The sequence below is a fragment of the Lepidochelys olivacea genome, assembly GCF_965140295.1.
Source record: "Lepidochelys olivacea isolate rLepOli2 genome assembly, chromosome: 10".
Lineage (NCBI taxonomy): Eukaryota > Metazoa > Chordata > Testudines > Cheloniidae > Lepidochelys > Lepidochelys olivacea.
This window is the reverse complement of record NC_140420.1, coordinates 15,804,234-15,817,552: the sequence shown is the minus strand read 5'-3', so window position 1 is coordinate 15,817,552 and position 13,319 is coordinate 15,804,234. Positions and strand designations below refer to the sequence as shown.

The 13,319-nt window shown below is 48.9% G+C and overlaps 1 protein-coding gene across 1 annotated transcript in view; it reads left to right on the top strand.

Annotated features, from left to right (window-relative positions):
- Positions 1-13,319, top strand: part of LMTK2 (lemur tyrosine kinase 2) — an 87,356-nt gene that overhangs the window by 31,104 nt on the left and 42,933 nt on the right. The window lies entirely within an intron of this gene.

Genomic DNA, 13,319 nt, shown 5'->3' with positions numbered 1-13,319 from the left:
AGGATGACTTTACAACTTACCAGGAACTTCTAAAAAGGCTGGCTTCTAACCTGGGCCTAGAGATGGAGGTTCTTACAGAGTCCTCACATAGCCTCATTGACTAAGGTGGCCCTACCTCTCAATGAGGCCGTTACAGGTCCGGCCAGGACCATGTGGCAGACCCCATCTTCTCTCCCTCCCACCTCAAAGAGAGCAGAGAAAAAGTATTATGTGCCTGCGAAGGGGCACAAATACTTGTACTCTCACCCTCCTGCCAGGTCCCTGGTGGTCATACAATCATAGAATATCAGGGTTGGAAGGGACCTCAGGAGGTCATCTAGTCCAACCCCCTGCTCAAGGCAGGGCCAATCCCCAATTTTTGCCCCTCATCCCTAAATGGCCCCCTCAAGGACTGAAGTCACAACCCTGGGTTTAGAAGGCCAATGCTCAAACCACTGAGCTATCCCTCCCCCAGCGGCCAATGAGAAGGATAGACTAGCCAATGAGAAGGATAGACTAGGGCAGTTAGGTGCGACCCCCCCCCCCCCCAACAAAAGGACTTAAAGAAACTAGACCTGTTTGGTAGGAAGATTTAGTCAACGGTTAGGTTACAGCTTCTCATTTCCAACCAACAAGCCTTGCTTGAGAGGTACAGTTACAACATTTGTGATTCTATGGCAAAGTTTAAAGACTTGCTGTCACAGGTAAGAGATTTTCTGCCCTGTTCTATGAACGGAGGACCATAGCGAGAGCCTCCCTCCAAGCGGCCAGAACAATGGCTTCAGCTGTTGTCATGAGAAGGTACTCCTGGCTCCAATCCTTAGGGCTGCCACCTGAGGACTAGCAATCAATCCAGGATGTTCCATTTGAGGGTACCTCCCTGTTTTTAGAACAGACCGACTCAAAGCTTCATGGTCTGAGAGACTCCAGGGCTACCCTCAGATCCCTGGGCTGCTACTCCCTGGCATCTTTGAGAAGCATTTCAGGCTTCAGCAACTGACCTGCTTCTCCGCTCCACCACCTCGCCGGGACCTGTGTAAGAAACTGAGCAGGGGTTACAAGTGCAGGCAGCCACGCCCCTCCACCTTAGTCTTGCTACCGGGGCCACACGGATATCTGGGAGGCTCCAAACAGAACTTTTGAAGGTGCGCCTGAGGGCGTTACATCACTTCCTGCATTGGATCCTGCCCCGCCCCTTGTTTTCAGACTAACTCTTCTTCAGCCTGCGGTGGTCCCTCATCATCTTGGACCACTGGGTGTGGAGTATGGCAGGGGAAGGTTACACCCTTCAGTCTTCTTCCATCCCTCCTTGTCATCCTCATTCCTCTTCAGGGACCCTTCCCACAAGCAACATCTAGCTTAAGAAATGCAAGCCCTCCTGTGGGTAGGGGCTGTGGAAGAGATGCCTCAGAATTTGAGATGGAATGGGTTGTACTCCTTATATTTCCTGATCCCAAAGGCCAAAGGGGCTCTTTGACCCATCCTGGACCTGTGTTGGCTCATCAGTTATCTCAAGAAACTGAGGTTCCACATGGTCTCCCTGGCCTCCATCATTCCCTCTCTGGATCCAGAGGACTGGTACGCCAACCTTGATTTGAAAGATGTTTAATTCCACCTTTCCATCTTTCGAGGCCTCAGAAGGTTCCTCAGATTTATCATAACCCAGACTCATTGCCAGTTTACTGTCCTCCCCTGTTTACTGCCAGTTTACTGTCAACAGCCTCTTGGGTTTTCACAAAACACATGGCAATTGAACATCTTGCCTTCCGAGAAAAGCCTCTACAAGTCGACCTGTACTTCGATGACTGGCTGATCAAGGGCCGCTAAGAGGCTCAAGTGAAAAACAGCATCAGCCTGGTTCAAGCCACCTTCTGTGCACTGGGCTCGTTGATAAACGAGCAAAAGTAGACTCTCATTCCCATTCAGAGAATAGTTTATTGGGGCAGTGCTAGACTGGACCCAGGCCAGAGCCTTCCTCCCAGAGGCTCAATTCCAGTGTCATCTCTGATATCCAAGGTCAAGGCCCACCCTGTCATGACAGCCCAGTTTTGCCAAACTTTTGGAGCACATGGCTGCATTTGCTTACGTGGTTCAGCATGCAAGGCTGTGCCTCAGACCCCTGCAGGCTTGGCTGGCCTCGATGTACTCACCAAACTGACACCACTTAGACTTGGTGTTTATAGTTCCTGCCCTTCCTTGATTGGTGGAAGGATCCCCAGTTGATGGCTGTGGGCATTCCCTTTGTCATCCCCCCAGTCTTCAGTATCCTTAATTTCTGATGCATCCAATCTAAGTTGGGGGGATGACCATGAGCACCTCAGGAGTCAGGGCTCGTGGTCCCAGAAAGAGCTTTCCCTACACATAAACTTCAGAGAGCTCAGAGCAGTCTACTCAGCTTGCCAAGTTTTCCTTTTCTAGATCATGGACAAAGTTGTGCGAGTGCTTACGGACAACACGGCAGCCATGTTTTACATCAACAGGCAAAGAGAAACACAATCCCCTACCCTGTGCCAGGAGGCCATTCGTCTGTGGGACTTGTTTGTGAAACACTCCATCCACCTGGAAGTTTCCTATCTTCCGGCAGCCTGGAACGCACAGTCAGATTGCCTCAGTAGGTCTTTCACTTCTCATCACAAGCGGTCCCTTCACCCAGAAGTGGTCAGATCCATTTTCTAGAGGTGGGAGTCTCCCCAGGTAGATCTGTTTGCAGCCAGGCAGAACAGGAAATATCAGCAGTTTTGGTTGCTATGCGGTCACAGCTCGGGCTCTCTCTGATGCCTTCCTGCTTCCATGGGCAGAGATCCTCTTCTATGAGTTTCGTCTAGTTCCCCTGATACACAGGTTCCTTCCGAAAGTCAAGTGAGACAAGGCAATAGTCCCTGCATGTTCCCTGCAACAACATTGGTTCAGCATGCTGCTGCTTCTGCCTTGCCTGAACCTGATCTCACAGGCCGTTTACCCTGCCTGGACCTCGTGGCTCTTCACCTGACTGTGTGGAAGTTCCATGGTTGAACCCAGAGGAACAGGCCTTTTCAGAACAAGTTTGCCATGCCTTGCTAGGTAGTAGGAAACAGTCTACTAGAGCGACTTACCTAGCCAAGTGGAAACGTTTCTGGGCGTGGTCTTCAGTGAGATCTCTCACCAACTCGGTCATCCCTCCAGTCTGTACTGGAATACCTGCTCCATCTGAAGTAACAAGGTCTGGCCTCCTTCATCAATCAAGATGCATCTAGCAGCAATCTCGGCCTTCCATCTTCCGGTGGACAGTAAGTCGGTCTTCTCTCATGAAATGTCCATCTGCTTCCTCAAATTCATGAACCAGTTCCACTGTGGGGGGCTAAACCTAGTCCTGTCAAGGCTCACAGGCCCTCTCTTTGAGCTGCTGGCATTGTGCCTCTGCTATCTCTCTCCTAGAAGTGATTACTTCGGCCAAGAGGGTCTGAGAGATCAGGGCTCTTACATCAGAGCCTCTGTATACAGTGTTCTTTAAGGATAAGGTTCAACTGTGCCCACACCCAGTGTTCCTTCCAAAGGTGGTCTCATTGTTTCACAGTAACCAGGCTATTTTCCTGCCAGTTTTCTTCCCGAAACTGCACAGGAATGCAGAAGATCAATATCTCCACTAGTTGGATGTTACACACCCTGGCCTTCTACATTGAGAGGATTAAGCCGTTCCATAAATCCATGCAGCTCTTTGTGGCAATAGCAGACAGGATGAAAGGCCTACCTGTTTCAGCCCAGAAAATCTCATCCTGGATCACCTCCTGTATTCGTATGTGCTACAGACAGGTGGGCATTCTACCTCCTGCCATCTTGATCATTCATTAGATGAGAGCTCAGGCTTCATTATCAGCATTTCTGTCCCAGATCCTCATCCAAGACATCTGAAGAGCAGCAACCTTGTCGTTAATACATACCTTCTCCCACTACACCATCATCCAGCAGGCTAGAGATGCCAAGTTCGGAAGAGCAATGTTGCAGTCCGCAAGTCCATGAACTCGGAGCCCACCTCCTTGGATACCGCTTGTGGATCACCTAACATGGAATGGACATGAACAAGCACTTGAAGAAGAAAAAGACTAACCTTACCACAACTGTTGTTCTTCAAGATGTGTTGCTTATGTCCATTCCATGACCTATCCGCCTGCCCCTCTTCAGAGTTAACTGGCAAGAAGGAATGGAGAGTGTGTGGGGCTGGCTGGGCCCCTTCGACTGACGCATGAACATGCAGCATCAGAGTGTGCTAGAGCCGGCCTGATGGATACCACTGTGGGAAAAATCTCCAGCGATGGTACATGCAACACACGCACACTTAATGTGGAATGGACATGAGCAACACATCTTGAAGAACAACATTTACACAAAGGTGAGTAACCATTTTTTGACATCAGCTCCAATGGTGAAGGCTTGGGATAAACAGCTACTGGTGTTCCCATCCACTTTGAGAGTTGATGCGGTACTGATAGCGACCTGGCCCTGGAGGGAGCTGACCATGGTGACCAGGGAAGTTCTAGTTCTGACGACTTTGCCCTGAGGTACAAGGAGACTCTATTTGCTATCAGAGATCTCCGTCTCCCTGGAGGACATCCTTTGCTCTTCACTATCCATATTCACCCCTCCTATTAGGACCATCTCTACTCTGAAATGTTAATACACCAGAAGAAGAGACCATCTTGATGAGGCAGTTGTATCCATCCCGTCTGCCAGCCTTGAGGCACAGCCATCGGTATTGTTGGTTCTGCTGGAGATGAGGGATCTGGCTTTCTCTTCATATGAGTCTGAGGCCCTGCAACTGCGGTGGTTCTCTACCAGTTGATCCATCCTACTGCTAATATTGGGGACTGTGGGAGCCTTAGGCTAGATACCCAGGATCAGTTCAGGAGTCCTATTTGCCATCACCTTGTCTCTTGCAACCGGCCCTGTTGGAATACTTGGAAGGGGAAGGTGAGCTGGATTCACTGTTTCTGAAAGCAGTCTCATTGTCTTCACCGGTTGAGGTGGTTACTCCAGCTACTCCCTCTCTGCCAGATGACTTCAAACAATATCAAAAGCTCATGTACAGGTACAGATTCAGTTTGAGAAAGTCCAGTAGCCTCAGTTTAATTTACCATACACCAAGGTATAGGGCAAAACAGTGTCCTCAGCTGTTTTACCACCAATGTACTCAGGAGGCATCATGCAAAAGACAGAGGGTATTATAGACGCAGGTACCCAGCTTTTACAACATCCAGTGCTACATCATATTTTAACCCTCAATCAAAGAGTTTCTGTTGGTGGGACTGTTAAGACTCATGTCCCTTTATTGATGCTGCTTCGTTTCCCTCCTCTGATACTCGGAGGCCACCTTACCCAATTTGCCGAAAACTGGAGGGCTTTAAATACAGATGAATGAGTATTAGAGATTATTCATGTGGCTATCTAATTGAGTTTTTTGGTACCTCCTACCCACAAACTCCCTTCCCAGTTCCTTTTCAGGGACCACTCTCATGAGGAGATTCTATTACATGAGGTGAACTTCCTTCTTCTCAGGGAAGCCATAGAAAGGGTTCTACCTCCGCGTTAAGGGAAGAGGTTCTATTCCCTTTACTTCTTGATCCCCAAGAAGAATGGGGGATGGAGCCCAATTCTTGATCTGAGACAGCTGAACAGGTGCATTTGAAAACTACAATTCCACATGATATCTTTGGCATCAAAAATTCCTTTGTTAGAGAAGGACACATTGTTTGCAGCTCTTGACATGAAAGATTGCATATTTTCACATAGATATCCATCCAACCCACAGGAGGTTCTTTTGGTTCCTCTTTGATCAAGAGCATTTCCAATTCAGAGGTCTCGCCTTTGGTCTAGCTACTGCATCCACGGTCTTTACAATATTTTTTTTCAGTAGTGGCAGCTTGGGTGAGAAGAGAGGGATTTACAGTCTTTCCTTACCTAGTCAACTGGCTTCAGATGGGCAGTTCTTAGAAGGAAGTCCAGCAGGAAGCCAGTGTTCTGCTCAACCTTCTGCCTTCTTTGGGTGTCTGTGTCAATCACAAAAATGCATGTTGACCCTGTGACAAAGTTCCTCCTCTGCCTCAGTGGGTCCCGCACTTATTAGCGGATTTGCTTGCCTCAGAGATTCACGGCAGCCCTCAGTTTGGCCACTCTTGCTAGTGGCTCAAACCTGCCGTCCACTCAGCTAACCTCATCACTGGCCAGTATGGGGGAAACGGAGAACAATCTCCGCAGTCTCTGTGTCCCACCTAGTGGGTTGTGGACAGGGCAGATCCCTTTCCAATTTAGACCTTCCCTTCTGGTGTTTCTCACAGACCAGGTCAACTCCTCCTGTGTCCGATCAGGGGATGGTGGGGGAACCCAGGCCCACCCTCTACACCGGGTTCCAGCCCAGGGTCCTGTGGATAGCAGCTGTCCACAATGTTCCCCGTATCAGCTGCGTGACAGCTACAACTCCCTGGGCTACTTCCCCACTGTCTTCCCCCCAGCACCTTCTTTATCCTCACTGCAGGATTTTCTTCGTGAAGACTGATCACGCTTGAACTCTTCACTCCTCCAGCAGCACGCCTTCTCACTCCCTGCTCCTGGCGCAACCCCCTACTAACTGATGGGAGGTCCTTTTTAAACCAGGTGTCCTGATTAGCCTGCCTGCTGTAATTGAATCTAGAAAGTTCTTAATTGGCTTCAGGTGTCTTGATTAGCTTGCCTGTCTTAATTGGTTCTGGCAGGTTCCGGATTGTTCTAGGGCAGCCCCTGCTCTGGTTACTCAGGGAACAGAAAACTCTTCATCCAGTGGCCAATATATTTGCCTTCTACCAGACTCCTGTATCCCACTGGCCTGGGTCTGTCACATATCCCTCCCCTCTGCTCAACTCCAAGGGGTTGGGCAGCTTGGGACGCCAGACAGTGCACACGTGACAAGCCATCGGCATTGCCGTGACAGCTCCCTGCTCTGTGTTGCACACGGAACTGGAAAGGTTGGAGGGATAAGAATCACCTGGTCACCCTTGCGTTCTTCTCTTTGTTCCACTGCATCCATTGAAGAGGGGCATGGTCAGTCATGAGGACAAATCTGCTCCCAAGCAGGTAGTAACGCAATGTTTCCATGGCCCATTTTACAGTGAGGCACTCTCTCTCCACCACTGCATATTTTTTGTTCCCTTGGAAAGAGTTTCCTACTGAGGTAGAGAGTTGGGTTTTCCTCCTCCTCGACCATCTGTGATAGGACGGCCCCCAACCCTACATCTGATGCATCAATCTGCAGAATAAATTTCTTGGTGAAATCTGGAGCTATCAGTATGGGGTTACTGCAAGGGGCAGTCTGTAGGTCTGTGAACGTTCGCTCTGCTGCGTCAGACCATCTCACCAGATCAGGTCCACGGGCCTTCACTAGGTCTGTCAGAGGGCTTGCCCTTGTGGCAAAATGGGGGATAAATTGTTGGTAATACCCCACCACACCTCGGAATGCCTGGACTTGTTTCTTGCTACTTGAACAAGGCCAATTTTAGATGGCCTCTAACTTATTCAATTGGGGTTTTACCAGACCTTTCCCCACAATGTAGCCAAGATATTTGGCCTCGGTAAATTCTATGGCGCACTTGGCAGGGTTTGCTGTAAGGCCAGCTCACCTGAAGGTATCGAGGATTGTTTCCACCTTCTCTGAGTGGGTTTTCCAGTCTGGGGCATGAATGACCCCATCGTCTAGGTAGGCAGCGGCATAATGATTATGGGGGTGTAATAGCTTGTCCATGAGACACTGGAAAGTAGCTGGGGCCCCATGTAGTCTAAAAGGGGGGACAGTATATTGCAAAAGACCCTCTGGTGTAGAGAACACAGTCTTTTTTCCTTTGCATCTTCGGCAAGGGGAATCTGCCAGTACCCCTTTGTCAAGTTTAGGGTAGTCAAGTTCGGGCATTGCCCAGATGGTCCACTAGTTCATCTATGCGAGGTATGGGGTACGCATCGAAGTGGGATACCTCATGTAGTCGCTGGAAGTCATTGCAAAACCTTGTGGTGCCATCAGGTTTGGGCACCAACACGATTGGGCTGGACCACTGACTGTGGGATTCTTCAATGATCCCCAACTCCAGCATTTTTTTTACTTCCGCTTTTATTTCCTCCCTTTTGGCTGCTGGCACCCGGTAGGGCCTCATTGTTACTCTGGCCCCAGGGTTTGTGACGATGTGGTGGTATGTCTTGGTTGTTCGACCCGGTTTTGTTGAGAACACATCTTGGTTCCGGAAGATGATTTCAGACACCTCATTCTTCTGGTCTGGCGTTAAATCGGGAGACACCCTTACCTGTTTGGAGGGTTTGTTTTCCTGGGGTAGGTCTTTTTTGGACAGCTGCGCATGCCTCTTGTGTATGCCAGGGTTTCAGAAGGTTGACATGATATATTTGCTCTTGTTTCCGATGTCCCGGTTACCACACCTTATAATTTACTTCCCCTACTGGTTCAACTATTTCGTAGGGTTCTTGCCACTGGGCCGAAAGTTTAGGCCCTGTTGTGGGTACCAACACTATTACTCGGTCTCCGGGCTGGAACTGCCGAACTTTGGCTTGGCGATTGTACTGAGCTCGTTGGGCCTCTTCCGCCTTCTCTAGGTGTTCCCGCGCAATGGGAGTGACTCGTGCTATCCGGTCCCTCATTTGTAACACACGCTCAGTTACATTCTTCCCCTCATTGGGCTCCTCCTCCCAAGATGCTCCTACATCCAAGATGCTGCGAGGGTGGCGCTCATATAACAGCTCAGGGAGAAAACCCAGTTGAGGCCTGAGGTACCTCCTGGATGGCAAACATAAGGTATGGTGGTAAGGTGTCCCAATCCCTCCCATCTTGACTTACCACCTTCCTTATCATAGCCTTCAGGGTTCAGTTGAACCTTTCTACCAGCCCATCAGTCTGTGAATGATAGACCGAAGTCCTCAAGGTATGTATGTGGAGTAGGTCACATAGGTCCCTCATTAGTTTTGACATAAATGGGGTCTTGGTCCATCAGTATTTCCTTTGGTAGCCCCACTCGGGCAAAGATCCCCACTAGCTCTTTGGCTTTTGCTTTAGAGGCTGTGTTCCGCAAGGGGACAGCTTCTGGATAACGTGTAGCATGGTCCAGAACGACAAGTCTATATTGGTGGCCCTGGGTAATCTTCTCTAGGGGTCCCACTAGGTCCATGGCTATTCGCTCAAACGGGACATCTGTGATGGGTAGGGGTACCAAAGGTGCCCTCAAGTGGGGACGGGGACTGTGCAGCTGACACTCTGGGCACGAGGCGCAGTATCGCCACACTTCTTCATGTACGCCGGGCCAGAAAAATCTTCCTAGAGCCCTTGCCAGGGTCTTCTCTACCACTAAATGCCCCCTAAAAAGACAGCTATGTGCAAGGCTTAATACGGCCTTCTGGTGTTTGTGAGGCACTAGGAGCCGCTCTACCTTCTGTCCTTGTACTGGTGCAACCCGGTACAGGAGATCCTTTTTTATAATGAAGTAGGGGCTGGGTCCCTGGGTTTTCCCTTCCATGGGAACCCCATCTATCTCTGTTACCTCCTTCCTAATGTTGTCGTACTTTGGATCTTCAGCTTGGTCCCGTCCAAAATGTTCCTTCCTGGGGCTGGTCTGCCTGAGTTCTAGGGAATGGGTCTCTATTGCTTCTGCCGGTTCGGAGGCATTAGGGTTGGGGTCTGGCTCAGGTGCTTCTCCCTCCTGGGCGGCCTCCTTTTCAGCTGCTCGGGTCCACCTACCTATGAGAGCGACCCTCTGGCTTTGGGTCAGTATTTGGGTTCCCAAGGGCTTAGCTGCCCTTCTTTCCTTTTTTGTCTTTCTGCGCGACCTGGGAGTGGAGAAAATGTCTCGGGAAATTTCGGAGAAAATTGGGAGTTGACAGTCTACTGTGGATGCCTCACTAGCTTCAGGATCCTCCCCTCTCTCCAATCCCCAGGATTTGATGACTTACTCCCAGTAGGGGAAGTCCCTCCCTATGAGCACTGGGTAAGGGAGTTTAGGCACTACACCTGCTGCTACCTCTGTAGCGTTTCCTTGGATTTCAATTTTTACGGGGATGGTGGAGTAGTAACTAACTGTCCCATGGATGCATGTCACCCCTGTGCGTTTTGCCTGTAGTAACTGACTACGTTTCACGAGCTTTCCTGAGATGAGCGTGATGGCGCTCCCCGAATCTCAGTGCTGTGGTCTCTACTCCCTAGCAGAGTGCCTGAGCAGACATTTTTCCACAAATCAGAGATTCACAATTTGGTTCTTGACAGCGTCTTTGCCCATTTATGGAATGCTGACCTGGAACCTTTTTGCCTCATGGGAGAACAGGAAACTTCCTCAGTACTTCTCCAGAGCAGCCCTGGGCAAGGGCCCCAAGGCAGATGCCCTACTGGTGTTATGACAGGGTCACTTGGGATGTACCTTTCCTCCCATGCCATTGATACAAGTTCTATGGAAGATCCGCCAAAACAGAGCTTGAGTCATCCTGATTGCACCCAACTGGCCGAGACAGTTTTGGTTTACGCATCTGCTTATGCTGTCAGTTCACCCACCCTTGAATACCCACATGCTGCTGGACCTTTTAACACTGTATAAGGGCAGGTTCAAGCCCACAGCCAGGTATTTGGATGGGCATCAGAAATAGAGTGCTCATGTTCTAAAAGGGTGAAGTCCATCCTTAACCAAAGACAGAAAACACGCTATGAGAAGCTGTTATTCAGCAGATGGAAGCGTTTCTCCTCTGTGACTCACTAGTGTACCTTTTGACAGGTTTCAGAGTAGCAGCCATGTTAGTCTGTATTCGATGCATCCGATGAAGTGAGCTGTAGCTCACAAAAGCTTATGCTTAAATAAATGTTATCTCTAGGGTGCCACAAGTACTCCTTTTCTTTTTACTAGTGTACCTTGTTTACGGAATCTGCTGGGATTCTTGCTATCTTAGAGTATCTACTTTCAAGTCTTTTGGTCTTGTGCTCAGTTCTCTGAGTGCGCATTTAGCAGCGATCAGCGCTTTCCATCCTCTGATGGATAACCATACATATTCACTCATCCTGTCACAACTAGATTTCTGAAGGGGATTCTCAGATCCTTTCCACTATTGAAATTTGCGCCTCAGTGGGACCTCTGTTTTGTTTTATATTTGCTCACTAAGCCCCGCGTTGAGCCTTTAGCCATATGCTCTACGACCTGTCTGTCCATGAAGTTGGTCTTTCTAATAGCCATAATGTCAGTCCGGCGACATTGGATAGGTCATTGATGTACCGTAACCACTTGAAAAAGACAGCAGCCAAAGTTAACACTCGGAACATGTTGCTCAGGAAACTGGCCAGCTCAACCTGGGGTGCTTGCACCCAGGTACTTAAAACATCAGCCCTTGCCCTCTGCTACTTGAGCAGAGTATTGTGCTCCTGTTTGGTGTCACTTGTCTCGCATGAGGCTGGTCGATGTAGGTCTTAATTAAGCTATGTGTATTGTTACCGGGACTTTAAGTGCAACTCCATTGCCGTGGTTGCCAATACTTAAAACATAGCACCGCACCATATTCGCCATGAGGGGGCCTCCATCATGCTCCTGGTCAAGATCTGTGAGAACAGCTACTTGCCTCTGTATTCAGACCTCTTCAACCACCCACCAGTTCACCTGTCTTATAGACATCCTTTATGGTCACTTCTGCCTCCACAGGACGTGACAGTGGAATGTGCTTAGTGTAACGAGTGGTTAGCGACGACAGTTGTTAATCACTCTCTCATCGCCGATGCAACCATCTGCCTGTCAGCTTTTGACGTGGTCATTCCTGAACTGGTTTTAAACCGAGCAGGGCAATGGTGCTGCCAGCATTTTCAAAGGGGGTTTCTCTAATGACCCATGATGCAGATGTGGTCAACTTCAGACTCTGTTGCACATCCTTGAAAACTGCCCACTGACTTACTTTGACAGTGGACTATTGGCTCTTCACTGGCTGATGACGATGCAGTCAAATGGTTGGGCATGCTGCGCATGTGCTGAGAGAGTCAGAACGGAGCTGGGAGCACTCATGGCAGACTCACCGTATACTGTCTTCTATAAAGAAAAGATCTCTTTACAACCCCACCCTAGATTCATTCCTAAAGTAGTTTCTGAGTGTCATATGAATCAGGTAATTCACTTAGCAGTATTTTTTCCAAAAACCACCACTACAAAGAGAGATGGCTGCATTCTCTAGATGTCCAAAGGCCTTTGGTCTTTTATCTGCAAAGAACAAAGTATGTTAGACACCTAAACTAGTTGTTTACATAACGGAGGGATCAAAGGGTCAAGCTAAATTAACCCAGGGACTTTCAAACTAAATCTCAGGTTGTATTACCCTTTGTTACAACTAGCTCATAGTCCCCCTCCAGAGGAGGTGAGGGCTCATTCCATTAGAGGGAAAACTACTCTGGCTGCATTGCTGAGAGACATACTCCTCCTAAAGATGTGTAGGAGAGCTACTTGGAGCAGTTTGCATACCTTCATGAGATATTACGCTCTGGTCCAGTCATCCACTGCAAATACAGCTCTGAGGACAGCAGTATTACCGTCAACTATCGAATCTGCATCCTCGCACTCAAACCATTTGACTGTCTTGTTAATTTCCCATGTGTGTATTCCACATAGGGACTATCACTCAAAGAAGAAATTGAGGTTACTTACCTGTAACTGGAGGTTCTTCAAGATGTGTGGTCTCTATTTGCATTCCACTACCGCCACTCCCATCCCTGCAGATTATTTTGAACTGCAGTAAGAATGGGAAACAGGAGAGGCGTTGGCATGCACCACCTTTATACCCTCGATTCTGAGCACAAGGGGATCTACAATGTAGGTGTAGGCCAGCTGACAGTGCTTGCAAAAAAAATTCCTGACTTATGGAATACACCATGTGTATACATATCCCACTTGTGGAATACAGACAGGAACCACGTAAGTGAATTCCATTTGTTTGGTCTCCTGGTTTGAGTCCAAGGATACTCAAGAGAATTGGCTGGAAACTAAAGGCTGAATCTTCATGTGCTTTTCAGGGAGTGGGCAAAGGTGGCTGTCATGTTTCCACTGCCAGTTCTGGGGGCAAAGGGGTCCCTGAATAAGTGGCTGCTTTAAACTACAATGGTTGTACAGGCCCACTGGGGGTACTGGAGCACAGTATGCCCCAGCCATGCCCTGCATGCTCCTGACACATCCACCATGGGGGAGCGGGGAAACAGGATGTAGCAGCATTGTCTTTACACCACTTGAGGTTCCCCACTCCAGGAGAATTCTCAGCAATCTACTTAAGGCATCTTGAAGATTTTCTTGCACTGCTAGAGCATATCAAAGGGGATTTATTGAGTCTGAAGATCTGCC